The sequence below is a fragment of the Bos taurus genome, chromosome 4 (genome assembly GCF_002263795.3).
Source record: "Bos taurus isolate L1 Dominette 01449 registration number 42190680 breed Hereford chromosome 4, ARS-UCD2.0, whole genome shotgun sequence".
Classification (NCBI taxonomy): domain Eukaryota; kingdom Metazoa; phylum Chordata; class Mammalia; order Artiodactyla; family Bovidae; genus Bos; species Bos taurus.
The window spans coordinates 105,744,632-105,771,480 of record NC_037331.1 but is presented as its reverse complement, the minus strand read 5'-3'; the positions used below and the strand labels follow the sequence as shown (position 1 = coordinate 105,771,480).

The following is a 26,849-nucleotide window of genomic DNA, read 5'->3' as shown; positions in this document are numbered from 1 at the left end:
ATACTGTTGGTAGCTTGATAGGGATTGCATTGAATCTTTGCTTTTTTTTTTTTTTTTTTTGAATCTTTGCTTTTTAATACCCTGTCTAGGTTGGTCATAACTTTTCTTCCAAGGAGCAAGTGTCTTCTATTTCATGGGTACAGTCACCATCTGCAGTGATTTTGGAGCCCCCAAAAATAAAGTTTCTCACTGTTTCATTCTTTTCCCATCTATTTTCAATAAAATGATGGGACTAGATGCCATTATCTTAGTTTTCTGAATGTTGAGTTTTAAGCCAATTTTTCCACTCTCCTCTCTCACTTTCATCAAGAGACTCTTTAGTTCTTCACTTTCTGCCATCTGCATATCTGAGATTATTGATATTTCTCCCAGCAATCTTGATTCCAGCTTGTGCTTCACCAGTCCAGCATTTCTCATGATGTACTCTGCATATAAGTTAAATAAGCAAGATGACAATATACAGCCTTGATGTACTCCTTTTCCGATTTGAAGCCAGTCTATCGTTCCATGTCCTAACTGTTGCTGTCCATGTTCTAACTGTTGCTTCTTAACCTGCATACAGATTTCTCAGGAGGCAGGTCAGGTGGTCTGGTATTCCCATCCCATCAAGAATTTTCCACAGTTTTTTGTGATCCACACAGTCAAAGGCTTTGGTATAGTCAATAAAGCAGAAGTAGATGTTTTTCTGGAACTCTCTTGCTTTTTCTATCATCCAACAGATGTTGGCAATTTGATCTCTGGTTATTCTGTCTTTTCTAAATCCAGCTTGAACATCTGGAAGTTCTCTGTTCAAGTACTATTGAAGCCTGGCTTGGAGAATTTTGAGCATTACTTTACTAGCGTGTGAGATGAGTGCAATTGTGTGGTAGTTTGAGCATTCTTTGGCATTGCCTTTCTTTGGGATTGGAATGAAAACTGACTTTTTCCAGTCCTGTGGCCACTGCTGAGTTTTCCAAATTTGCTGGCATATGGAGTGCAGCACTTTCACAGCATCATCTTTTAGGATTTGAAATAGCTCAACTGGAATTCCATCACCTCCACTAGCTTTGTTCGTAGTGATGCTTCCTAAGGCCCACTTGACTTCACATTCCAGGATGTCTGGCTCTAGCTGAGTGATCACACCATCGTGATTATCTGGGTCATGATCTTTTTTGTACAGTTCTTCTGTGTATTCTTGCCACATCTTCTTAATATCTTCTGTTCCTGTTAGGTCCATACTATTTCTGTCCTTTATTGAGCCCATCTTTGCATGAAATATTCCCTTGTTTCTCTAATTTTCTTGATGAGATCTCTAGTTTCTCCCATTCTATTGTTTTCCTCTATTTCTTTGCATTGATGACGGAAGAAGGCTTTCTTATCTCTCCTTGCTATTCTTTGGAACTCTGTATTCAAATGGGTATACCTTTCCTTTTCTCCTTTGCTTTTTGCTTCTCTTCTTCTCACAGCTATTTGTAAGGCCTCCTCAGACAACCATTTTGCCTTTTTACATTTCTTTTTCTTGGGAATGGTCTTGATTCCTGCCTCCTATACAACATCATGAACCTCCGACCATAGTTCTTCAGGTACTCTATCAGATCTAATCCCTTGAATCTATTTCTCACTTCCACTGTATAATTGTAAGGGATTTTATTTAGGTCATACCTGAATGGTCTAGTTGTTTTCCCTACTTTCTTCAACTTAAGTCTGAATTTGACAATAAGGAGTTCATGATCTGAGCCACAGTCAGCTCCTGGTCTTCTTTTTGCTGATTGTATAGAGCTTCTCCATCTTTGGACTTCCTTGGTGGCTCAGATGGTAAAGCGTCTGTCTACAATGTGAGAGACCTGGGTTCAATCCCTGGGTTGGGAAGATTCCCTGGAGAAGGAAATGGCAACCCACTCCAGTACTCTTGCCTTGAAAATCCCATGGACGGAGGAACTTGGTGCAGGCTACTATCCATGGGGTCGCAAAGAGTCGGGCATGACTGAGCAACTTCACTCTCACTTTCACTTTCTCCATCTTTGGCTGCAAGGAATATAATCGGTCTGATTTCAGTATTGACCATCTGGTGATGTCCTCATACAGAGTCATCTCTTGTGTTGTTGGAAGAGGGTGTTTGCTATGACTAATGTGTTCTCTTGGCAAAACTCTATTAGCCTTTGCCCTGCTTCATTCTGTACTCCAAGGCCAAATTTGCCTGTCACTCCAGGTATATCTTGACTTCCTCCTTTTGCATTCTAGTCCCCTATAATGAAAAGGACATCTTTTGGGGGTGTTAGTTCCAGAAGGTCTTGTAGGTCTTCATAGAACCATTTAACTTCAGCTTCTTCAGCATTACTGATTGGGGCATAGACTTGGATTGCTGTGATATTGAGTGGTTTTATTTCAATATCAATATCTCTCCTAGGCAGGAGAGAGATAAATAAATACCTAGATTCAAGGAGTGGCAACTTACACCCACTGAATTAAGTTGTTTACTTTACCTTAAATGTGTTGAAAAAGCCCTGTATATGTTAAGTTGATATTATCATTAGAATGGGATGTATAATCACATAATCACAATAAAGAGGATACTATAAAAAAAAAAAAGAAAAACAACTTGTGTTGGGGTGGGGCAGGATTCTGTTAACAACTTAGAGTTGAAAAAGAATGGAGAATGCTGAACAGCCATTATCTGGAGCTTCTTCCATTCAGATGGGGGTGGCAAGTGCAGGAAGGCAGGAAATTCTATGACCTGAGTAATTAAGGCTTATCTTATATGTGGGATGAATTTTGAGCCCATTGACAATTTCAGAGCAATCCCTGAATCCCATTCCTACAGGATTTCCTATACAAGATCGTCTATGTTGATACCTTATTTTCTGTTCTTGTTAAGCCCCAAACCCACTCACTTCTCTTGGTGAAAGAGAAGTAGGGATGACTTAGAGGGCTGGGAGCAGAACCGGAAGGGGAAGCAGAGGTTTTCTGCTCGGGACGGGGCAACTCTGCAGCGCTGTGTCTTTGCTGCTGGCACAGAGGTACGTGGCCGAGTCCCCAGGATCTGTGGGCTGGATCTTCAGAGTGGAGAACGACGAGTTAGGCATTTTAGCTGAGAATCGGTCCTTGGGCATCCCCGACTCATCAATAGGAGCTTGGTTGCTGAAGTAAGCCAGAAACTCCAGTCCCCGCACCGAGGTCTGTCTGTACCAATAAAGGGCAGTGTGGCTTTTAATCAGCTCACAACTCAGAGTGACTGCCTGTCCCTTTTCTGTCACCTCATGCCTAGGGGTCTGGGTGACTCCTAGGTTAGCATCTGTAGTTCCTGTGAAAGAATTTGGAAACAGAATAAGAAAAATATGGGAGTCACAATAGGGCAAACCAACAGGAGGATGGGGCATGTTCTGAGGACTCACCTACCCCCAAGAGACAAAGGACCATAGAGCAGAGGGCTCGGGTGCCCATGGCAGGATGAGAATGGTGGGGAATTACCCAGATCAGGCCCTTGTGAGCATGAGCAGAGAAGTGTGTTCGGGACCACTTGTCCTGGCAAGATGTGTCTGTCAGTGACATCACTGAATGAGCTACCACTCCCCACTCGGCACCTCCCTTCAGAGAAGGCCGCATCTCTGGCAGATGAATCAGGCAGGACTGAACTCAATTATAATTGATATGTGATAGAGGTTCCCACAGATTTATTTTGGTAGCATCAATTCATAATGCCTTCTCTATACTCTCTCTTATCTAGAGCTTGCCAACCCAATATTTCCACTTGAATCTCAAACTACAAGAACTTAAAGATGAATTCATTGTCTCATCGCAATCCAGCTCCTCCATGAACCCTTGAATTCCTGTCACCAGTGGTGAGATGACCCTGGTCATATCACACTCAAACTCATCCATCGGTTAGGAGTTTGGCTCTGAGTGCTCCAGGATAAACAAGAATAGCAACTGCCTTTTTAGGGCTTCAAGGGCTGAACTGATGCCCTGAGAACTGATTCCATTTGAAATCTCTTTTTGCAGTGAAAGATCTTTCTGAGTTTATATATCCTCAAGTTCTATTAAATTCTCAAAACTCCTAGCATAGAATTTCCCATATTTCTCTATCCCCGCCATGAAATAAGCAGAGGATTTTCATGTTCTCTTTGCAAATAAAATTCTCTAGCATTGATTTATATGCTATCCTTATTTCTGGAAAAACTCAATGTCTTTACATTAACATTTCGCCTTTTGCCTATAAAAGGGGTTTGGTGCCACAAACCTACTTCCCCTCATGGTTGAGGTTACAGAAAGCTGAGAGAAGCAAGGCTCTGTTTACTGGGTTGTTCAAGTGAGTTATTTGTTAACCAAGAAGAAGGACAAGTTCAATCTTTATTTTGTGATTAACACAGAGATGCACTACTAAGTCTTTTGAACCAAGGAGCGTTAGTCACTCAGTCATGCCCAACTCTTTGCAACCTCATGGACTGTGCCTCCATAGGGATCCTCTATCCATGGGATTTCCCAGGCAAGAATACTGGAGTGGATTGAGATCCCCTTCTCCAGGGGATCTTCCCCACCCAGGGATCAAATCTGGGTCATTGCAAGCAGATTCTTTAACACTGAGCCACTGGGAGAGATTGAAGATGCACATGTTAATTTTAAAGAGCAGAGAGTCTACAGGCTAAATTATGTTACCAGAGGTACCCGTTCCCCTTGCAGAGTCCATCCCTTTGGTCTATGTTGGATCCTAAACGTAAAACTGAGGCCATTATTATATTTTTATAAGGGATCATTGTTTGTTCCTTCCTTGTTACCTGTACCTAGGGTATGGTAAACAGAATGATAGGTCCCCAAAGATTTCAATGCCTGCTCCCTGGAACTGTGGATATGTTATATTATGTAACACGGGGGAAGGAATCCGGGTTCTCAATGGAATTAAGGTTGCTAATCAGCTGACTTTAATGTAGGGAGACAAGCCTGGATTTTTCAGATGGGCCCAATGTAATCACAAGGACTGTAAAATGTGGAAAAAGGAGGAAGAAGAGTAAGGGTCACAGCGATGCAGCATGAGAAGAGACTTGATCTGTCATTGTTGGCTTTGAAGATGGAAACACCCACGAGCCAAGAAATCCTGTGGCCTCTAGAAGCTGAGAAAGGCAAGAAAACAAATGCTCCCCTCCAGCCTCCAGAAGGAAGGCAGCCCTGCTAACACCTTGATTCTAACCCACTTAGACCCATTTTGGTGCTTCCCTGGTAGCTCAGCTGGTAAAGAATCTGACTAGAATCCAGGAGACCTGGGTTTGATCCCTGGCTTGGGAAGATCCCCTGGAGGAGGGCATGGCAACCCCCTCAAGTATTCTTGCCCCGAGAATTCCATGGACAGAGGAGCCTGGCGGGCTACAGTCCATGGGGTCACACAGAGTCGGACACAGATGAGCGACTAAGCACGGCACAGACTCATTTTGGACTTTTGACCTTCGAAACCATCAGACAATAAACTTGCATTGTTTTAAGCTACAAAATGTATGGTAATTTGTTAGAACAGCAACAGGAATGTAATCAATCACAGTACATGGGGATCCTGGTTGAAAGAGGCCACATAGGCTAGATAGGAGATACAGAGAGGAGACTGACGCAGTCCTACAGAAAGAACTTGAAATGAGACCAAGGTAGCCCAGAAAAAAAAATTCTCATTTCTGCCAGATTTCATCTGCTTCAAAGGGACACATGAATCTGGAGTGAATGGCAAAACTCCATTACATATCTCCCTGCAGAAATTCTGTTCCCGGATCCACCCAGTCCCTGCCTGACACGTGGGTTTGCCAGTGGTGCCCCTGTGGTTGTCAGCTCCCTGGGGCCAGGGTCCCCTGATGAGGGCCGGGTTAGCACTTGCCCTTCTCCCAGCCCTGCCCTCTAAGTTCAGCAGAGTGGGTGGCTTGAGCTCTGCCTCGCTAGGCTGGGCTGCTCTGACACTCAAACTGCTTCTCTGCTTTCCCCAACCCAGAACCTGCAAGCCACCGCACCCCCAGTTCCTTGTGCAGCCACGACTTCAGCAAATTCAGAGAAATACCCACTGTTCGGGTGCACCTGTCATTCACAGCCCGCTGGGCTGCAGTCCGTGGGGTCGCAGAGTCGGACGCGACTGAAGCGAGCGAGCACTCAGAGGTCCGGTCAGAGCAAAACCCACCTACACAACAGAGGAAGAAGGGTTGGTCTCTAGTTCCTTCACTCTCAGCCTTTACTCAAGACATCTGCAACTCCCTAATTCTAAATCCAACCCTCTGGTTTTAATGACATCCTTTCTGGCAGCACCACCATAGACACTAGATGACAACGACGCCACAGCGCCTCTTAGTGGCCAGTGGGCAGAAGCGGCACAAATATGCTCTCTCTAAGCTGAACGCAGAATTGATGCTTTTGAACCGTGGTGATGGAGAAGACTCTTGAGAGTCCATTGGACTGCAAGGAGATCCAACCAGTCTACCCTAAAGGAAATCAGTCCTGAATATTCATTGGAAAGACTGATGCTGAAGCTGAAACTCCAATACTTTCGCCACCTGATGTAAAGAACTGACTCATTGGAAAAGACCCTGATGCTGGGAAAGATTGAGGGCACGAGGAGAAGGGGACGACAAAGGATAAGATGGTTGGATGGCATCACCAACTCGATGGACATGAGTTTGAACAAGTTCTTGGGGTTGGTGATGGACAGGGAGGCCTGGCATGCTGCAGTCCATGGGGTCACAAAGAGTCGGACACGACTGAGCGACTGAACTGACTGAAAACATAAGGGGATTTTGTGTTGTTTCCCTAAGTACAGGACATATGGGTATTACGATTTCTTGGTGTTAGAGGGACAATGAATAATACTGTCTTAGGGCCTAAGATGGAACCACCTGAGAGTTAGACATTGGAGTCAGGCAAAGATAATAATATCAGTTTTGATATTGGTAATAACAGGGCTCAGATGTGAAATCAAAAGGATTGGTTTACACTATGCTGAATAGGAACTTAACTCATTTTCTCTCTCCTCCGAACTACAGCATGACCCTGTATGGATAAGAAAGTTCTTTGCTATTCTTCGTGCATGTTGAGGAAACACCAAAACATCTATCTCTTGTGTAGACAGCCAGCAAGAAGAAGGCAAGGAGATGAGAGACTAAAGTAGAAAAAGAGGTTAAATAAGATTATCTATTTCTCTTCCCATAGAGTAGATTCAGCAAGGAATAAAAAGATTAGAATAGGAGGATTACCTTATCAAATTCCCAAACATGGGGAATATCAAATAAAGCATTGTCCTAGAAGACTGAATTTAAGGGGAGATGAAAAGACAGAAACATGTCAGTTACTCTCCCCAAATCCAACCATTGCTCCTCTGGTATACTTAAGAAAACTGCACATATATGTCCTGACATTGCAACAATTAAACAAATCCCAAATTTATTCTGTACACTGTGATCAAGTCTAAATATCCACTCCCTATTTCATTTCCCTTCCTGCCACAGGGTCCAATGGAACATCAGAAGTCATACAATAAATAAAGGTTTTAAAAAAGAAAACATTTTAAAACATCAATAATAAAATGACAAAGCCAATGTCTCAATTTGATTACAAATACTCTTTAAGTTTTTAAAAGGAATACTTTGGCTAAAATTAAAATTTAAGTGTAACATCTCTAGGTCATTTAAGCTAAATATCTAAGCAATCTCAGATTAAGAATCTAACATTGATTAATTTTTATTTAAAATTCCAAATAAAATTCTTTTGACTTTAATTATAGTACTTATGGATGAGAGCTCTCAAGTCAACCCTTCTTTGTTTAATCTAAATAGTTGGGTAAAAATAATCATCAAAGTTCAATTCATTAATGTTTATTGCAGCACTGTTTACAATAGCCAGGGCATGGAAGCAACCTAAATTTCCATCAACAGAGGAAAGGATAAAGAAGATGTGGTGTACACATGCAATGGAATATTACTCAGCCATAAAAAGGAATGAAATTGTGTCATTGGCAGAGACATGGACTGACTAGAGACAGTCCTCAGAGTACAGTAAGTGAGAAAGAGAAAAACAAATTTTGTATAATACTGCTTATGTGTAAAATCTAGAAAAATAGTACAACTGAATATATTTGCAAAACAGAAATAGAGACAGATGTAGAGAATGGGCGTCCCAAGTGGTACTACTGGTAAACAACCTGCATGCCAATAGGGGAAACATAAGAGACAAGAGTTTGATTCCTGGGTTGGGAAGATCCCCTGGAAGAGGGCAAGGCAACCCATTCCAGCATTCTTGCCTAGAGAATCCCATGGACAGAGGAGCCTGGCAGGTTACAGCCCTCACACAGAGTTAGACACGACTGAAATGACTTAGCACACACCCATTCATGTAAAGAACAAACTTATGGATACCAAGAAGGGAAGGGGGATAGAATGAATTGGGAGATTCGGATTGACATATATACACCACTATGTATCAAATCGGTAACAAGAACCTACTGTACAGCCCAGGGAACGCTACTCAATGCTCCATGGTGACCTAAATGGGAAAGAAATCCAGAACAGCGAGGATACATGTATATGTATACATGTGTATATATGGGATCACAAAGGAGTCGGACACGACTTAGCAACTAATCAACAACAGCAAAGAGATGGTCATCAGTGACTGAAGTTTTATCAGACAACTAAGTGGGATGGAGATATGGGCAGAGCCGTGGAGAGGAATGTGCACTGAGTGAATGAATATGTATTATGACTTGCAGTTTTGGTTGGACAAGGAGAGAAGTGAAACCAACAGAGGCTGAGGGGTAGTGACCATGCCTTCAAGAGGGTCTCAGTAAGTTGCTTTCCAAATAGTTCCAACCAATGCTTCAGAATGATTTCTATAATTATCATTGAGAACCTAGGCAGAAGTTAGAGTAGAGAATACAGTATCAGAGGGGGCAATTGGATCAGGGCAATTGTTTTAGAAGTTCTTACTAAAAAATATTTTAATGTGTTAAGGAACTATTTTCATGTACTAAGCCAAACAACTGGAAATGTCCTTCCTCAATAGCCTCTGAATGTCTGGCTCAAGCCTACATACAGTGTTTTTCTTTCTTTCTTTCTTTTTTATTCACTTACTTATTTGGCTGCACAAGGACTTAGTTGCAGCACACAGGATCTTTAGCTGTGGCATGTGGGATTTAGTTCCCTGACCAGGGATCAAACGCTGGCTCCCTGCATTGGGAGTGTGGAGTCTTAGCCACTGGACCATCAGGGAAGTCACAAACCTATATAGAGTGTTGAGTTGTGTTAGTTATCATGAAAAGCTAGACAATTCCTGAGCAAGAATTTGTTTTGGGCTAGGATTTAAGACTGGTTACCAGGATATCTATTTGTATATATTTCTTTGAAGCTGAAAAATGGCTGAATAAAATAGCTGAAATTATCATCACCATTAACAACATCATAATATTCCCCCCATAAAACTGGGGGGGGGAGTGTTTTCCAAACACATACTCTGTGTTGAGACTTTGATGCCTAAAGCTTCCTAAGTAAAAACAAAAAGAGAAGGATGTAAACTTGAATCACTCAGATGATGAAAAAAAAAGCTCAGAGAGCCTGCTGTTTGCTGCACTCACAAAATCACCACCTGTATTATTAAAGTTTATTGGACATGGTTTTTGATTGCATATTACAGGAGAACAACCATCACTAGCCCCTGAGGGCTGAATCCGTGACAAGTACTTTCATTTTGGATTCTTGAGTTGTCACCATGAAATGATTCTAATCCCTGAGTCGTAATGATTTTCAATTTCATCTCTTGTGTTTTAAGGAAAAGCTTGTGTTCTCCATTTATATGCATCACAGCTTATCTCTGCAAACCCACGTCTTCCCCTGGCATAATGAGGAATAAGGTGGGGGAGGGGGGTGGCGGGGGAGCCTATCTGGAGCTGCCATGAGCTACAAAGAGGGAGAATCATGAAATTTGTGCACAGAAAGGAAGGGTCTCTGTGAGGCTATGGTTGGCCGCTGGCACAGAAATACACATCCGAGTCCCCCAGCTCTGCAGACTGGATCCAGAGAGTGGAGTCTGCGCCTCTGGGCCTCTCTGCAGAAAATCGATTTTCAGGCAACTGAATAATGTTTATTTCAGTCTCTTCCTTAAAGAGAATCAGTGACTCCAGACTTTGTCCCAGTGTCTGACAGTACCAGTAAAGGATACTGTAGTTAGAAACAGGATTGCATCACAAAGCCATGGTCTTTCTTTTCTCTGTGATCTTGTGTCTGGGGGACTGGGCTACCGGCACCTTCTGTGAGTTCTGCCGAGGTTGGGGAGAAAGATAGAATTTGAAAATGGAAAAAGGAGATGATTGAAACTTTAACTGGAAAGAGAAAAACGCAGCGAGAGCTTGATGTTCTCAGGACTCACCCGCACCCAGGAGACAGAGGGTCACCCAGAAGAGGAGGCTGGAGCCCATGGCAGGCAGGAACAGCAGTGGGAGGTTCACCGTCTCAGGGTCCTTCTGGGCATGAGTTGGGGGGGGCCTTGTCCCCACTGGAAGTTCCCAAGGTGACATCACTGCCTCTGCAAAGGCCCATAGCCTTCAAAGCCAATCACTATTAACTAAAACATATCTAGAGGTTTGTTGAATGTCATAGACTGGGGGTGAATTCATCGAAGCATCCTCACCCATCACTTCAGAACCTGAGTGAGTGGATCTCCTATCACCATCGTCTAACTCTCTGCTGGACAATCCTACTTAGATGTGTCAAAGGTGACTCAAGTTTGAGATATCAATTAATGCCCTCTTTCTGTTATCTATACCCTGAAAGATGATGCTGTGAAAGTGCTGCACTCAACATGCCAGCAAATTTGGAAAACTCAGCAGTGGCCACCGGACTGGAAAAGGTCAGTTTTCATTCCAATCCCAAAGAAAGGCAATGCCAAAGAATGCTCAAACTACCACACAATTGCACTCATCTCACACGCTAGTAAAGTAATGCTGAAAATACTCCAAGCCAGGCTTCAGCAATATGTGAACCATGAACTTCTTGATGTTCAAGCTGGTTTTAGAAAAGGCAGAGGAACCAGAGATCAAATTGCCAACATCTGCTGGATCATGGAAAAAGCAAGAGAGTTCCAGAAAAACATCTATTTCTGCTTTATTGACTATGCCAAAGCCTTTGACTGTGTGGATCACAATAAACCGTGGAAAATTCTGAAAGAGATAGGAATACCAGACCACCTGACCTACCTCTTGAGAAATTTGTATGCAGATCAGGAAGCAACAGTTAGAACTGGACATGGAACAACAGACTGGTTCCAAATAGGAAAAGGAGTACGTCAAGGCTGTATATTGTCACCCTGCTTATTTAACTTATATGCAGAGTACATCATGAGAAACGCTGGACTGGAAGAAGCACAAGCTGGAATCAAGACTGCTGGGAGAAATATCAATAACCTCAGATATGCAGATGACACCACCCTTATGGCAGAAAGTGAAGAGGAACTCAAAAGCCTCTTGATGAAAATGGAAGTGGAGAGTGAAAAAGTTGGCTTAAAGCTCAACATTCAGAAAAGGAAGATCATGGCATCCGGTCCCATCACTTCATGGGAAATAGATGGGGAAACAGTGGAAATAGTGTCAGACTTTATTTTTCTGGGCTCCCAAATCACTGCAGATGGTGACTGCAGCCATGAAATTAAAAGACACTTACTCCTTGGAAGGAAAGTTATGACCAACCTAGATAGCATATTCAAAAGCAGAGACATTACTTTGCCAATAAAGGTCCGTCTAGTCAAGGCTATGGTTTTTCCTGTGGTCATGTATGGATGTGAGAGTTGGACTGTGAAGAAGGCTGAGCGCCGAAGAATTGATGCTTTTGAACTGTGGTGTTGGAGAAGACTCTTGAGACTCCCTTGGACTGCAAGGAGATCCAACCAGTCCATTCTGAAGGAGATCAGCCCTGGGATTTCTTTGGAAGGAATGATGGTAAAGCTGAAACCCAGTACTTTGGCCACCTCATGTGAAGAGTTGACTCATTGGAAAAGACTCTGATGCTGGGAGGGATTGGGGGCAGGAGGAGAAGGGGATGACAGAGGATGAGATGAATGGATGGCATCACTGACTCGATGGACGTGAGTTTGAGTGAACTCCGGGAGTTGGTGATGGACAGGGAGGCCTGGTGTGCTGCAGTTCATGGGGTCGCAAAGAGTCAGACACGACTGAGCGACCTGATCTGATCTGATCTGATCCTTCTCTTCGGAGATGTCTCTTTTACCAGGTTCTCGAGTTTCCCAATCAGATGAGCTTAGATAAGGTGGTGCGTGTGCATGCATGCTCAGTCGTGTCTGACTTCTTGCAACCCACCAGGCTCCTCTATCCATAGGATTTCCCAGGCAAGAATACTGGAGTGGGTTGCCATTTCCTACTCCTCCAGGGGATCTTCCCAACCAAAGGATTGAACCCTAGTCTCCTGCATTTCTGGCAGATTCTTGACTACTGAGCTACATGGAAGCCCAAGACTAGGTGGAAGCTGGGGTAATTGCCACAGCTTTATCCTAGAAGCACAGTGAACTAACTGACACACTTGAAGATAAAGGGATAAATGATGCCCTGGGTGTAGATTTAAGTTGGCAGCTTTTGTTCTAGCTGAAGGGCAAAGACCAGCTTCCTCTTTGCTCTTGCTGTTCTCCGTATGTATCGTGTACCAAAGCCTTTGACACGGTGCTGCCTGTACTTCAAGGCCATCAGTGCAATACCTTTAATCTCAGTTGAGAAGGCAGAGAACCCCCTTATCCCTAGAAGTACCAGGATGGATACAATACCAATAAATATAAAATTGAACAGAGCTTCTGGAATCTTAAAAAAAGCATAGCAGACATACAATTGAATTTCAGTGATCAGTATCTTTTTTTAAATTTTTTTTTCTTTTTTTGTTATGAAACGTGTTCTTCATTGTCTGAGTGGTGAGGTAGAAAAGGTTAGAGGACTGAAGAAGGCCCTGAGAGTTGGTATGAAACAAGAAAACAAGGAAATGTGTGTCAGAGAGCTGGAAGCAGTAGAGTCACGTTCTCTGAGATAGTCTTCTGAGTATTCAAACCCTAGGGCTTACATGCCAACCTTATCCATTTAAGACCCATAGATGTAGAACTATTAGAACCATCCATTTCCCTCTTAAATTCTCTATTATTGAGATAGAAAAGCCAGTGGTCTGAGTCCAGTTTCTGTTGGCAACAGTTAATCACCCCCTGATGGGAGGCTTCTTCACACTGAGGTGTCATTACGTGTCCCATCCTTGTGCCCAGGGGTTAAAGGTTCTGAGGGACAGCAGCATTCATGGTGGGTGGTGACCTGGGTGACTGGAGACAGGGCCCTCTCGGGCTACATGTGAAATGCTTGTAGTTGAGGTGTGAGCGTTCCAGGAAGAAATCTCCTGTGTTCCCAGCCTCTCCTGCTTCCTGGGCCGCAAAATGGAACAAATCCAAGACAAAATCCAGGTGGGGCGGGAAGGGAGGAAAGGCTTTCCACCGCTCAGAGGAGGAAAGGCTGGCGTTCTGGCTGATCTGATTCTTATTAAGGATATTTGCCGTGTCACCGGTGTGAGCAATTCAAGACTAGCCTAGACAAGGTCTAGAATTATCGGCTCTCCTGCCCGAATCTCTCTTGCATCATCCTACACAGTATCTAGGGCACACAACTAGGAGGGGTTAGGTTTGGGGTACAGGTGTGTCTCTAGGGTTTCTCTGAAGGTCTCCCAAGGCAGTTGTTTTCCTGAGAATTTGGCTGACTTCTGCCAAAGGAGCCCATTGAGAACTCAGCCCAAGTTTTTTGGGGGGATCTGATCCCACAGGCACACTCTGCCTACCATTAATGAAAAAAATCTAGTCTCCCAGAAGGAAATCCAGTGTACAGCATAAGCTATATTGTTCACATGAACTGTGGGGCACAATGAGATACTCTTCTCAAGAAAAGTTTCTATCACTGTAGACAGCTGTTCACCAGCCAAGTTCCCAGATGCTAGCCAGAGTCCAGATTTGCAAAGTCCTCAATGGGCTCCCTTGGCAGGATCATCACACCCATGTTGCTGCATTTTTGTGACCCAGGAACAGTGAGCTCTGTGCTGTGTGAGCCCTCCCAGGAGGAAGAGAGCATAAGGAAGCCCGTGTCCAGATTCTTCCAAACCCTTTTTCCTTGATGATCTGCCACTGAATATTTCTTTTGTAAACTAATAAATCTTAGCCATGACTACAACTCTATGTCATATCTGACGAGCCTTTATAGGAAATCTCCAAATGGGAGGATACTTGGGGAATCCCATCACAATGCCATAGAAAATTATAAGGGCCAAGGCTGGAAATTGACTTACATAATTGGCTTACACGCCTCCCATTGTTCAGAACCAGGTCTTAGGTTCCCAGCCCTCCAACTGTAAGTGATATAGGAATCACAGAGGGGCCATGGGACTTTGGTGAGCAGGGTTAGACTCTGTCACACTGATTCTGTATCATTTGTCTACAGCCTGCAGCTTACCTTTTCATTTTTTTACAGTGTGTTACAGTGTGTTTATGTACAAGGGTTTAATTGAATGCACTCACATTATAAATATTTTCTTTGCAGTTTGTATGCTTTTTTTGCTTGTATTTTATTTTTATGTATTTATTTTTGGCTGCGCTGGTTCTTCATTGGTGCACGTGGGTTTCCTCTGGTTCCTGACTGAGGGGCTCCTCTCCCATTGCGGTACGTGGGATTCCCAGTGCAGTGGCTTCTCTCGTGGTCCACAGGCTCTAGCGTGCAGGCTCAGCAGTTGTGGTGCATGGGCTTAACTGCCCCAGGACGTGTGGAATCTTCCCAACCCAGGGATCAAACCCATGGCCTCTGCATTGGCAGGCTTATTCTTAACCACTGGACCACCTAGAAAGTTCCTGTAGTTTGTGTTCTTTTGTGTTTCTCTTAAAAAAAATAATCCTTTCTCAGATGAACGCCCCCAAATATTTTTCCTTCATTTCTCCTAGTAAAATTTTAATTTGCTCTTCACAATTACAATTAAGTATACTGGAGGAGGAAATGGCAACCCACTCTAGTATTCTTGCCTGAAAAATCCCATGAACAGAGGAGTCTGGTGGGCTACAGTCCAAAGGGTTGCAAAGAGTCGGACACGACTGAGTGACTAAGCAGGCACAAATACCTGAAATAGATTTTCATGTAAGGAATGAAGCAGAGATCTAGAAATAAGAAGGAGGGATATATGTTTAGTGCAGAAGAAATAGTCTATAAAAAAGATCCTAGAGTGACAAGGAACATGACCCAGAGGAGGAAATAACTAAATGTGGATGCTTACGGCTGGAGCAGGAAGAATCAGGGGAAACTCATGCGGAATGATGGCGAGGGATAGAAGGAAGGCAAACATTATAGGAATTTGTAGGACTACTGCCTTAAAGAAAGGCAGTCGGGAGCAGAGACCATGTGAATGAAGGTTTCTGACTTGTAAGGTGAAGGATAGTCGAGAGTGGGGTAAGCGGTAGATGAAGTTGCAAAGCCCACAGCAGGGAGAAGAGGGTGGGACTCGGAGATTATCAAGGGGCTCTTCATGTATCTCAACTAAAGATGCATTTTCCTTTCTGCAAGCAGAGGGACTTCAGAAGAGAGAACCAGCCAGCGAAGGTGTTGGGGTGACGGGCAGTCAGACTGAGACTGGCGTGGGGCAGACTTCAGCACCGAGGGTCACACTGCCCACTGCAGTCAAACCCCCAGGCTGGCAACGGCTCTGTGACTTTGATGGAGACAGGGACTTCCAGGGGTTTGGGCCAGACCTCACACGTGCAGTCAACCCTCAGTCTTTCTAACCACCCTTCTGTGCAGAGAGGAAGTGGCCATGCAGCACTATAGACTTACTGCTGGCACAGGAGTACATGGATGTGTGGGAGGGGATAACAGACTTCGGGGTCAGGTAGAAATCCTCTGTATTTGATCTCGAGATGCTGTACCTGTTGGAGATTTCAACTTTCTCAGTGTTGTCAACATCATAGGTATAATGGGTCAGCCTCAGCCTGTGTCCCAGGTCTTGTTGGTACCAGTACATATAGTCATGGTTATCAGTCTGGTGACATTCCAGAGTCATTGTCTCTCCTGTCACTGTGATCTCGTATCTTGTATCTTGTCTATCCTGGCCTCCACAGGTCCTGTGAGAGACAGAGCTGATGTCATTATCCCAAAGGAAGGCTTGTATTGAGGTCTTGAGAATTCCAGGGAGAGACCCCACCTGTACTTACTTGCCCACAGGAGATACAAAGTCACACAGGAGTCTGATGACCATCTCTGGCCCAGGACAGAGACTCGTGCCACCCAGCTCTGTTTCAGGGAAATAGAACTTGAGCTCTTGGGAATTCCCTGGAGGTCCAGTGGTTAGGACTTGGCGCTTTCACTGCCAGGAGCCAATTTCAATCCCTGATTGGGGAACTAAGGTCCCAAGAGACATGTGACACCACCAAAATTCAAAAAAAGAACTTGGGCTCTCGGTAACTCGATGATGTCACTGTCCTTGACACACGCATGAGCTACAAAGCTCAGCAGTCACAGACCTTCCCACAGGAGCAAGTCAACAATCTATATAAAGCTGAACAGCTCAGAACAGGAAGAATTAGTAAGTGTGCTTTAAAAAGAAATCTTAGATCTATGAGCTTTCCCTCCACCTTTTAAGTAAGGAATTTTTTTCCTCTCTGCATAATGATAATATTCCTTATTTGGACACTGTTAAAAATTTTTCATACTTCTGTGGACTAAGAAATATTCTCTTGGCAGTCCTGGTACTTTTGTGACTTCTATGCTCAAAATTTTACTAGTTCTTTTTCTTTTTTTTGCCTAAACTCTGGGTACTTGACTATCAGCCAACAGAGATCTTTCCATTGAAAAAGAGCTACCTGATTTCCAGAATGTTTTCAGTCTCAAGGTCAAAGTCATGGGAATTTCAAGAACTATTTATGATGGGAGCCCCATCATCCATGCTCAGGTCTCTGTATCCTTGGGGGGTAAGATTCCTCCCTTTGTTCCAGAGGAGGCCATGGAGAGCTAGATCACTCACTTACGTGACTGTGTTTTTTGTGAAAAAGGAATGAGGCTTGTTAGCAATGTGGATAAAATACTCGCCCAGATGTACACATACCTGATGGCTCCAGGGCCACAGGGAAATGTTCTGTCTCCATGTGGCAGGCGTTACATCCACCAAATGAGAGCGTATTGATTGAATCATAAATTGGCTATAGTGCGAAACTTACAGCTAGACAATATCAGTGCTTACTGTTAAGTCATATATAGGTCACGGATGTGTGCATGGATGACTTCCCTATTTCTGTGATCACCTATCTTGGTGATATCTGGATGGGGAATCCCTATGATCACACGACAGTCAGGAAAGATATGGAATCCAAAATCAGACAAGGAGGAGGGTGATATAGAACGGTATGGAAAAGCTTGTTACTGGGGCCTGGCAAACTTGGGGAAGAATTTTCCCATCTCTTCCCAGGACCTACTTGGTCCCAGGGACCAAGAGCCTCACAGCAAAGCAGCCTACCTCCTATGGCTGAGTTAGTGCCAAAAAGGGAGTTTTTCAGCTGAGACTCACATTCTTTGAGGTAGGGTGCATGGGATTCTTGAAAGCTGAGAATTGTTCTCACAATAAGGTATTAACTGCCTCTAATATTAGTATTTTCAACAGCATTTTGACTTTTTTAGGGAGATGAGTATGTGCCAGAAACTTCCCTTTTTGTTTTTAAATTAACAACTGAGTTTAAACTTTGGTGTTGCTGAAAACATACACCTCATCTAGAAGCTTTGTTTGGGGGTTTGGGCTTTTTTTGTTTTTTTTTTTTTTTGCACTGGTGTTTCCAAGCACCCAGAACAGTATGGAACAGAACCTACACATGGTGAGTAGTAAATAGTAGATCGACCATGAAGTCAATGAAGAATAAAATAACTTCAGGCCTTCTCACTTGCACAAAATCAAAGACTTTTAAAAGATTTCTATTCTTTATATAAGATTTAGGTCTTGCAAAACCTGGATCTACTCTGCATTCAACAAATGTTTGTTGAATGACTGAAGAAAAAAATGACTGAGTTCAAGCCAACTCTACTTTTGTAAATGTAATTCTAGTTGCAAATAGGTTCAGAGCTTTAAGGGAGCAGAAACTATATGAGTCTGTTGGGAATTCAAAATCAACCAAAATGAATGAGGAAAGATTCATTCATATAGGCTACCATACGACTGTTTGAATGACTGAACTGCAGTATGAAGAAAAGGAAAATGGTGATCTCTTCCAAGGAGAAGCCTCCCTTGATGATGTCATTCCGTCCCTGTCAGAGAGCAGGCAGAATGAAGCATGGAAGGAGAAAACCAGGATAAGGCACCATATTGAGGTTATGCTGGGCAGTAGAAGACGGATTCCATTAGGACCTTCCAAGAGGAGCAGGAAATGCCTCCCTAAACTGTCCCTGATGGAAACACTAGAGTTGTGTCCTTTGGTTTCTGTCCCATCAGGACCATTAGCACCCCTACAGCTCTGCCTGCTCTGGATACAGGCTGTGAGGGCTCCTAGGACATCACAGAAGACCCTGGGGCAGAAAACAGAGGGAAGGACTCCCAGCATGCATGGAAGGAGACTGTTCAGTTCAGTTCAGTTCAGTTGGTCAGTCATGTCCAACTCTTTGCAACCCCATGGACTGCACCATGCCAGGCTTCCCTGTCCATCACCAACTCCTGGAGCTGACCCAAACTCATGTCCATTGAGTCGGTGATGCCATCCAGCCATCTCATCCTCTATCGTCCCCTTCTCTTTCTGCCTTCAATCTTTCCCAGCATCAGGGTCTTTTCCAATGAGTCAGTTCTTCACATCAGGTGACCAAAGTATCAGAGTTTCAGCTTCAACATCAGTCCTTCCAATGAACACCCAGCACTGATCTCCTTTAGGATGGACTGGTTGAATCTCCTTGCAGTCCAAGGGACTCTCAAGAGTCTTCTCCAACACCACAGTTCAAAAGCATCAATTCTTCGGTGCTCAGCTTTCTTTATAGTCCCACTCTCAGATCTATACATGACCACTGGAAAAACCATAGCCTTGACTAGACGGACCCTTTGTTGGCAAAGTAATGTCTCTGCTTTTTAATATGCTGTCTAGGTTGGTCATAACTTTTCTTCTAAGGAGCAAGAGTCTTTTAATTTCATGGCTGCAGTCACCATCTGCAGTGATTTTGGAGCCCAGAAAAATAAAGTCTCTCATAGCTTGGAGCAAATGGATGCAGACTTGCATGTAACCTTCACTGCAATTGAGGCTGAAATCAGAGGAGGGGGGTGAGGATGTGACGGAAAACCCTAGAAGCTCCATGGTGGTCACTTTTCAGGTGAAAGAACTGTCCCTTCTTCTAGCAGATCTTGTGCATCACTGCTAACAGCTTGGAAACTGGAATTTTCTGGAAGAACCACACCTTCTTGCATATCAGACTTAATATCAAACAGGAAAGGCTATGCTGGGTTCCCTTTTCATTTTTGCTCAAGAGGCAAGTCTTTGTAGCCAGTTTCACATAATAAATTATCAGGCAACTGTATTTGCATTTCAAATGACTTTGTGTCTGGAACACAGGTGACTCAGACAAGAGTAATCCGTCCTTGTCTTTGATCCCAGAATTGGGCACAGTCGGTAATTGTGCTAGGCCAGAGATTTGTCAGAGAGTTAACAGAGAACTCAGGTTTCTTAAGCCTGTACTTTGCATTAGGCAATCTGTTTCGTTTTCTTGCATAAAATCTCTGCAAGTCACGTATCACTGGCTTCAGTTTACAAATGGGAAAACTCAGCCAAACCTTCTCCAAGTCACCAGCTCAAGGCAGGTCAGAATAGTCAACAGCAGAACAGACCAAGGTCTCTGAAGTCAGAGCTCTTGTCCTTCTAGCCTCCCATGTGAAAAGTTGTGAAGAAAACTTGTGTCAGATTTAGTGTTTCTGAACGAGACTTGGGTCCGTGGTTCGATGCTGGAGATGTCTCCCACTACCAAAACACAGAAGTGGGTCAAAACCATGGGTGGGTTTGAGTCCCAGTTGTTATTTGTTGGCTGTGCCTGCTTTAGCAAATTAACTAAACTCTTCAGGAGACAGTTTTTTCATCTTAAAGTGGATATATTGCTCTATCTCATGTGGTTCTTAAGAAACCTAATTGAAATAATGTACATGGCAGAGAGAAAATGAAGGATAAATAAAAGAATTTTCTATAACTTCACCAGGCAGAGTAAAAGCCATCTGCATTCATTAATAAACTTGTGCCTCTAAAAGCAGTCTGCATTCACTAATAAACTTGTGTCTCTAAAAGCAGTCTGCATTCATTAATAAACTTGTGCCTCTAAAAGCAGTCTGCATTCACTAATAAACTTGTGCCTGCGATCTATAAGTGGCAACACCATGCATTTAATAGTTGTGACTCTCAGCTATCTTCTGTAGTGGCTGATCTGGGCAAATGTAGCAATTTCAGATTTTCTGATCAAAAGCAGTCCACCTGAGAACAAGCCACAACCTTTGGAGACCCTTCCTTCTCCAGACCCACCCATGGCTTAGAAGCATGAATTCCCTGTATTCATTCCCATTCTGCTGAAAATTCCTGGAGGGTTTCTGTTTCTTTTACTGAATCCGCTGATAGACTGGAAATTCCCCTCTCTCTAGTCACTAGTTCCTGTATTGGGGGCTATCATGCCTCATTCTATAAGGAATTATGTCTGGACAAACATTATCTGCCTTGAAGTCAAATGTCCTAGAAGTTCACGGGTAGTAAGCTTGTAGTAACCACATCATGATGTGTGACCACCTGCTACAGCTCAGCCAGTCTTAAGATGGAAGAGACAGTGTTCTGCTACAACTTGTTGACCAAAGCCCAGGAAACCTCATGGAATTTTAGGAGAACATTTATCTTGGAAGCATGATGATGTAGGTTGGATCCTATCTCTGATACTTTAAAATAGGAAATATTTGGAAAGTCCATGATCTCCAGCTTGCTGTTTATTCCATGGTTTACTGAGACCTTCTCATCGACAGAGTGGACATACCCATGCTTATTGTTGTTCAGTTGCTGAGTCATGTCTGACTCACTGTGACTGCATGGACTGCAGCATGCCAGATCCTCTATCCTCCACTATCTCCCAGAGTTTGCTCAAATTCATGTCCACTGAGTTGGTGATCTGGTCCCATCACTTCATGGGAAATAGATGGGGAAACAGTGGAAACAGTGTCAGACTTTATTTTGGGGGGCTCCAAAATCACTACAGATGGTGACTGCAGCCATGAAATTAAAAGACGCTTACTCCTTGGAAGGAAAGTTATGACCAACCTAGATAGCATATTCAAAAGCAGAGACATTACTTTGCCAACAAAGGTCCGTCTAGTCAAGGCTATAGTTTTTCCAGTGGTCATGTATGGATGTGAGAGTTGGACTGTGAAGACAGCTGAGCACCGATGAATTGATGCTTTTGAACTGTGATGTTGGAGAAGACTCTTGAGAGTCCCTTGGACTGCAAGGAGATCCAACTAGTACATCCTAAAGGAGATCAGTCCTGGGTGTTCATTGGAAGGAATGATGCTAAAGCTGAAACTCCAGTACTTTGGCCACCTCATGCGAAGAGTTGACTCATTGGAAAAGACTCTGATGCTGGGAGGGATTGGGGGCAGGAGGAGAAGAGGACGACAGAGGATGAGATGGCTGGATGGCATCACTGACTCAATGGACATGAGTTTGAGTGAACTCCGGGAGTTGGTGATGGACAGGGAGGCCTGGCGTGCTGCAATTCATGGGGTCGCAAAGAGTCAGACACGACTGAGCGACTGAACTGAACTGAACTGAGTTGGTGATGCTATCGAATCATCTCATCCTCTGCTGCCCCCTTCTGCTCCTGCCCTCAATGTTTCCTGACATCAGGGTCTTTTCCAGTGAGTTGGCTCTTCACATCAGGTGGCCAAAGTATTGGAGTTCAGCTTTAGCATCAGTCCTTCCTGTGACTATTCATGGTTGATTTCCTTTAGGATTGACTGGTTTGATCTCTTTGCAGTCCAAGGGACTCTCAAAGTCTTCCCCAGCACCACTATCTTGCATTAAAACACATAGTAGATTCCTCCACTCTAGCACAGAGGAGGAGCACCTGCCGTTTGCTAGGAATGGGTGAGAATGTTCAGTAAATCTGGTGTCTGAATGTTCAGGAGTGCTTTGGCTTGAGCTCAGCAGGACAGAGAGAGTGTTAGAAAAGAAATTGAAACATCCCTCAAACTTGGTTAAGAGCCCCCTTCTTCTCCCCACTATATCTTCTGCTAGGACAGGAAGGTTTGAGTACAGAAAGCCAGGGACTTTGCAGGGCTGTGCTAAGCTGCAAGCACAGAGGCATGAAGTCAAGTCTCCTAGCTGCAAAGGAGCTCATGTCCAGCTCAGAGCTGTGGTCACTGAATTGTTGAGCTGAGAAGCAATCAGTGATGTTTCCTTTGTCTCTCTGTGCCTTTTCATAATACTAAGGGGCCTGGGGTCCTGCCACAAGGCCTGCTGGTACCAGCACACACTGTTGTGTCCAGAGATGGGACAGCATTCCAGAACAGCCTTCCCCCATTGCCTCTGACTAGGTGTCTTGGGACTGGGTGACTCCAGCATCCACTGAACCCTGGAGGAAGGAGGTGGAAGCTGGAGACACTCCATCAACAGTTAAAGCCTTTGGGTCCAGGGCTGTGCCACTGAACTCAGAGCTCCTCTGCTCCTAGGAGACAGCAGGGCACACAGCCAAGAAGCCGAGCACCCTGGTCAACTCCGGCAGAAGGAGACTGGGCTTCTCCCTACTCAGAGGTCTGGTCTCTGAGGGTGAGACAGCAGATGTGTGGTTCCCTCCTTTTCCTTTTGGAGGGCTTACCTGTGACATTACTGTTCAGATGCCCCTGTCCTTGTGGGCTCCCGCAGGTACTCTGCACCACCCCCATGCCCCAACCTCCCACTAATCAGGCTCAGCTGGTTGAGAATGTTCTCTTTTGTCCTGTCACCCTGTGCTAAGTTGCACAGTCATGTCCAACTCTCTGTGACCCTGTGGTCGATAGCTTGCCAGGCTCCTCTGTCCATGGAATTCTCCAAGCAAGAATACTAGAGTGGCTTGCCATTCCCTCCTCCAAGGGATCTTCTCCACCCAGGGATTGAAACAGTGACTCCTGCATTTGCAGGCGGATCCTTTACCCTTGAGCCCCCAGGGGAGCCCCCAGGGAGCAGGTAGAGCTCTATGTGTAGGGCTGGGCCAGGTGGCCACCCCCACACCTCTCTACTGCCCTTGGAGCAAGTGCTCCCTTTTTTCACATCTGGCTTGCATTATCCAGGCTGCCCCACTGAGGCCCCAGCACACTCTGTACTAAATGTAGCCTCCAAGAAACAGGGGCCTTTACTACCCGCCAGGGGAAGTTCATGGCTCCCTGCTGTGACAAACACACTGGCATATCTGTTAATGCGAGAAGATTACAATCAGCTCTCTAAATGCCAGCAGTAACGGATTCATCAAATGACCTCCCTGGCTCAGGGACCAAGCCAGGACTGAGTCTCACTTGGCACCCCCTCCCCTCCCTCTCGAGCTCTCTCCATGTCCCTCCCAGGTGCTGCAAACAGAGGCTCACTCAGTGGATCCACAGTGCCCTCAAGGGGCCAGTTGTGCAATAGCGTTATTGAAGAAGCTCAAGCAGTACTGTCTTTTGCAATCCCATGGACTCTAGCCTACTAGGCTCCACTGTCCATGAAATTCTCTAGGCAAGAATACTGGAGTGGGTTGCCATGCCCTCCTCCTGGGGATCTTCCAGATACCGGGATCGAACTCATATCTCTTGTGTCTCCTGCATTGGCAGGTGGATTCTTTACCACTAGCGCCACCCAGGAAGCCCAGGCAGGCTTGGTACTATCTAAACTAGGATCTGAATCAGAATCTGCCAGGACACTCAAGGCGCAGGTCTTGCTGATTAGCTGTTTATCTGTCCCGGGCTCACCCATTGCACATGGTAGTGAGGGAAGCATGAAGCAAACACTTTTCCAGAAGAGAATAAAAATTCTAAACCTCATTAATTAGTGTTCCAGGAAAGGGGATACTGGCCAGTCATTAGATGCCAGCTGAGCTTCCCTGGTAGCTCAGCTGGTAAAGAATCCACATGCAATGCAGGAGACCCTGGTTTGATTCCTAGGTTGGGAAGATTCCCTGGAGAACAAATAGGCTACCCACGCCAGTATTCATGGGATTCCCTGGTGGCTCAGATGGTAAAGAATCCACTTTCAATGCAGGAGACCTGAGTTCAATCCCTGGGTTAGGAAGATCCCCTGGAGGAGGGCATGGAAACCCACTCTAGTATTCTTGCCTGGAGAAGCCCATGGACAGAGGAGCCTCATGGGTTACAGTTCATAGGGTTGCAAAGAGTTGGACACGACTTAGCGACTATGCATACAAACACAGGAAGAGGTGGGACTTTGAATAAAGCTTTCTCTTTAACTAAAGTTCATTCCAAGAGAGGCTGCCAGTAGAGATCTATCAACCAAAACATCTTCCAAGCAGCCAGGGAAACAAGGTCATCAATTCCTTGAAGAGGAAACTGCCTACTTACATATCTTCTCTTATCTGAACATCCTATTCAAATCTTCTAAAAATTGATTTACAATTTTCAATTAAATTTGTCACTTTAAGTATTGATTTGTAGGAATTCTTTATATTATGAATACATACTCTTTCTCATCTATCTGTGCTGTGCTGTGCTTAGTCACTCAGCCGTGTCCGACTCTTCGCAACCCGATGGACTATAGCCCACCAGGCTCCTCTATCCATGTATTACCCAATTTCCTTAGTATCTTTTGATGAATACAATTTTTAAAACTTTGATAAAGAAAAATTTAATACTTTAAAAAACTAGAACATTTTTTATCCTCTTTTTTTCTTTCAGAAACTTTATAGTTCAGAAGCTTTAAGATCTTTGGGGAATATTGCTCCATCTCATATTAAGTTTTGCTTTTGGCAAGGATAAGCAAACCTTTTCTGTAAATAATCAGATAGTAAATATGTCCGGTTCTGTGCACCCCATGAAGTTTCTGCTACAACTACTCAACTCTGCCATTGCTATGCAATATCAGCCAGAAGCAATACATGGAAGATTGAGCTTAGCTCTATTCCAACAAAACTTTACTTATGGATACTGAAATATGAATCTCATATAATCACCATCTGCCACAAAACATTGTTCTTTATATTTTTCAACTATTTAAAAATGCAAAAACCATTGTTAGCTCCTGGGCTGTATAAAAATAGACAGAGGCCCTATTTGGCCTGTGAACCTTAGTGTGTCCAGTCTTGGTTTATGGATTGAGATAAGAATTGAAAGTCATTATTTTCTCACAAGATATACATTTTTTTCCAGCACCATTTGTTAAAAAGATTGTTTTTTTCCCTCTTTGTGCTACTTTTAGTATTTGGTCTAGAGATTACAATATGCATCTTTACCTTATCATAGTCTATTTGCAGAAAGGATCTATTAACCATAGGTTTCCCATAAATGGGCTTCCCTGGTGGCTCAAATGGTAAAGAATCTGCTTGCAATGCAGGAGACCCGGGTTTGATCTATGCGTTGGGAAGACTGCCTGAAAAAGGGAATGGCAACCCACTCCAGTATTCTTGCCTGGAGAATCCTATGGACAGAGAAGCCTGGGGGGCTACAGTCCATGGGGTCACAAAGAGTTTGGTACAAGTTGGTGACTAATACTTCCCATAAATGCTCTTTATAATGAAGAGCATTTATAATGCTCTTCATTAATAATGGAAATAATGAAGTTTCCAGTTATTCCTAATTTGCTAAGAGTTTTTTCCTTAAAATCAGGAATGGATGTTAGATTTTATCGAACTTTTTTTGAACATCTGTAGATGTGATTGTATGGTTTTCCTTTTATAGTATTTGATACGATAAGTTATAAAGTGAAGTCGCTCAGTCATGTCTGATTCTTTGGGACCCCATGGACCTTAGAGTACCAGGCTCCTCCATCCATGGAATTTTCCAGGCAAGAGTACTGGAGTGGGTTGCCATTTCCTTCTCCAGGGAATCTTCCTGACTCATGGATTAAACCCGGGTCTCCTGCATTGCAAGCAGACGCTTTACCATCTGAGCCACCAGGGAAGCTGATCTATTATAAAGCTACAGTAAATAAGGCAGTGTGTTATTTGTGCAAGAACTGACAAAACAGACCAACATATATTCAGTGACTGATATATGACAAAAGTGGTATTACAGAGTGGTAAGAAAAGTACTGTGCTTCAACAAAAAATATTGGGTCAATTTAATGTCTATATGGAATATCATGACATGACCTTTTCCTCATTTCATATACAAAGAATTAATTCCAGTTGGATTAGATGGTAATGTAAAAGTTTAAAATATAAAGAATTTAGATGGAAATATAAGAAAACATGATCATTTTGAAATAGGAAAAAAATTCCTAGACAGTAAAATACAAAATGCAAACCACAAATGGGGGGGGGGTGGAATAATTTTGGATTAAGAAGTTCTCTTCACCAAAAGACATCATTAAGAGAGTGAAAAAGTAACCCACAGAATATGTGTGGATGTATGTACATGTGTCTATATAAGCCAGTTGAAAGGCTCATATACTTCTGGTGGGAGTATAAATTGGAAACCTCCAAGAACCCTGAATGTTTGACATGACTCTTATTCCAATCTTTTTTAACCATTCTTCTTTGATATCTTCTCAAGTAGGGTTATCTTTTATGAAAACCAAACTGAGTTTCTATTTAAAAAGAAACAGACTAGAGAAGAAGGAAATTAAACACAGAATGACTTCAGGATTGTCAAGAAGTAAAAAGCAATATATGGACATACATTAGCATACATTATTGTGGATGA

At 43.7% G+C, this 26,849-nt stretch overlaps 1 protein-coding gene across 1 annotated transcript in view; it reads right to left on the bottom strand.

Moving 5' to 3' along the window:
* Positions 1-26,849, bottom strand: part of LOC100300510 (T cell receptor beta constant 1) — a gene marked incomplete in the record, with an annotated part of 535,695 nt that overhangs the window by 336,172 nt on the left and 172,674 nt on the right.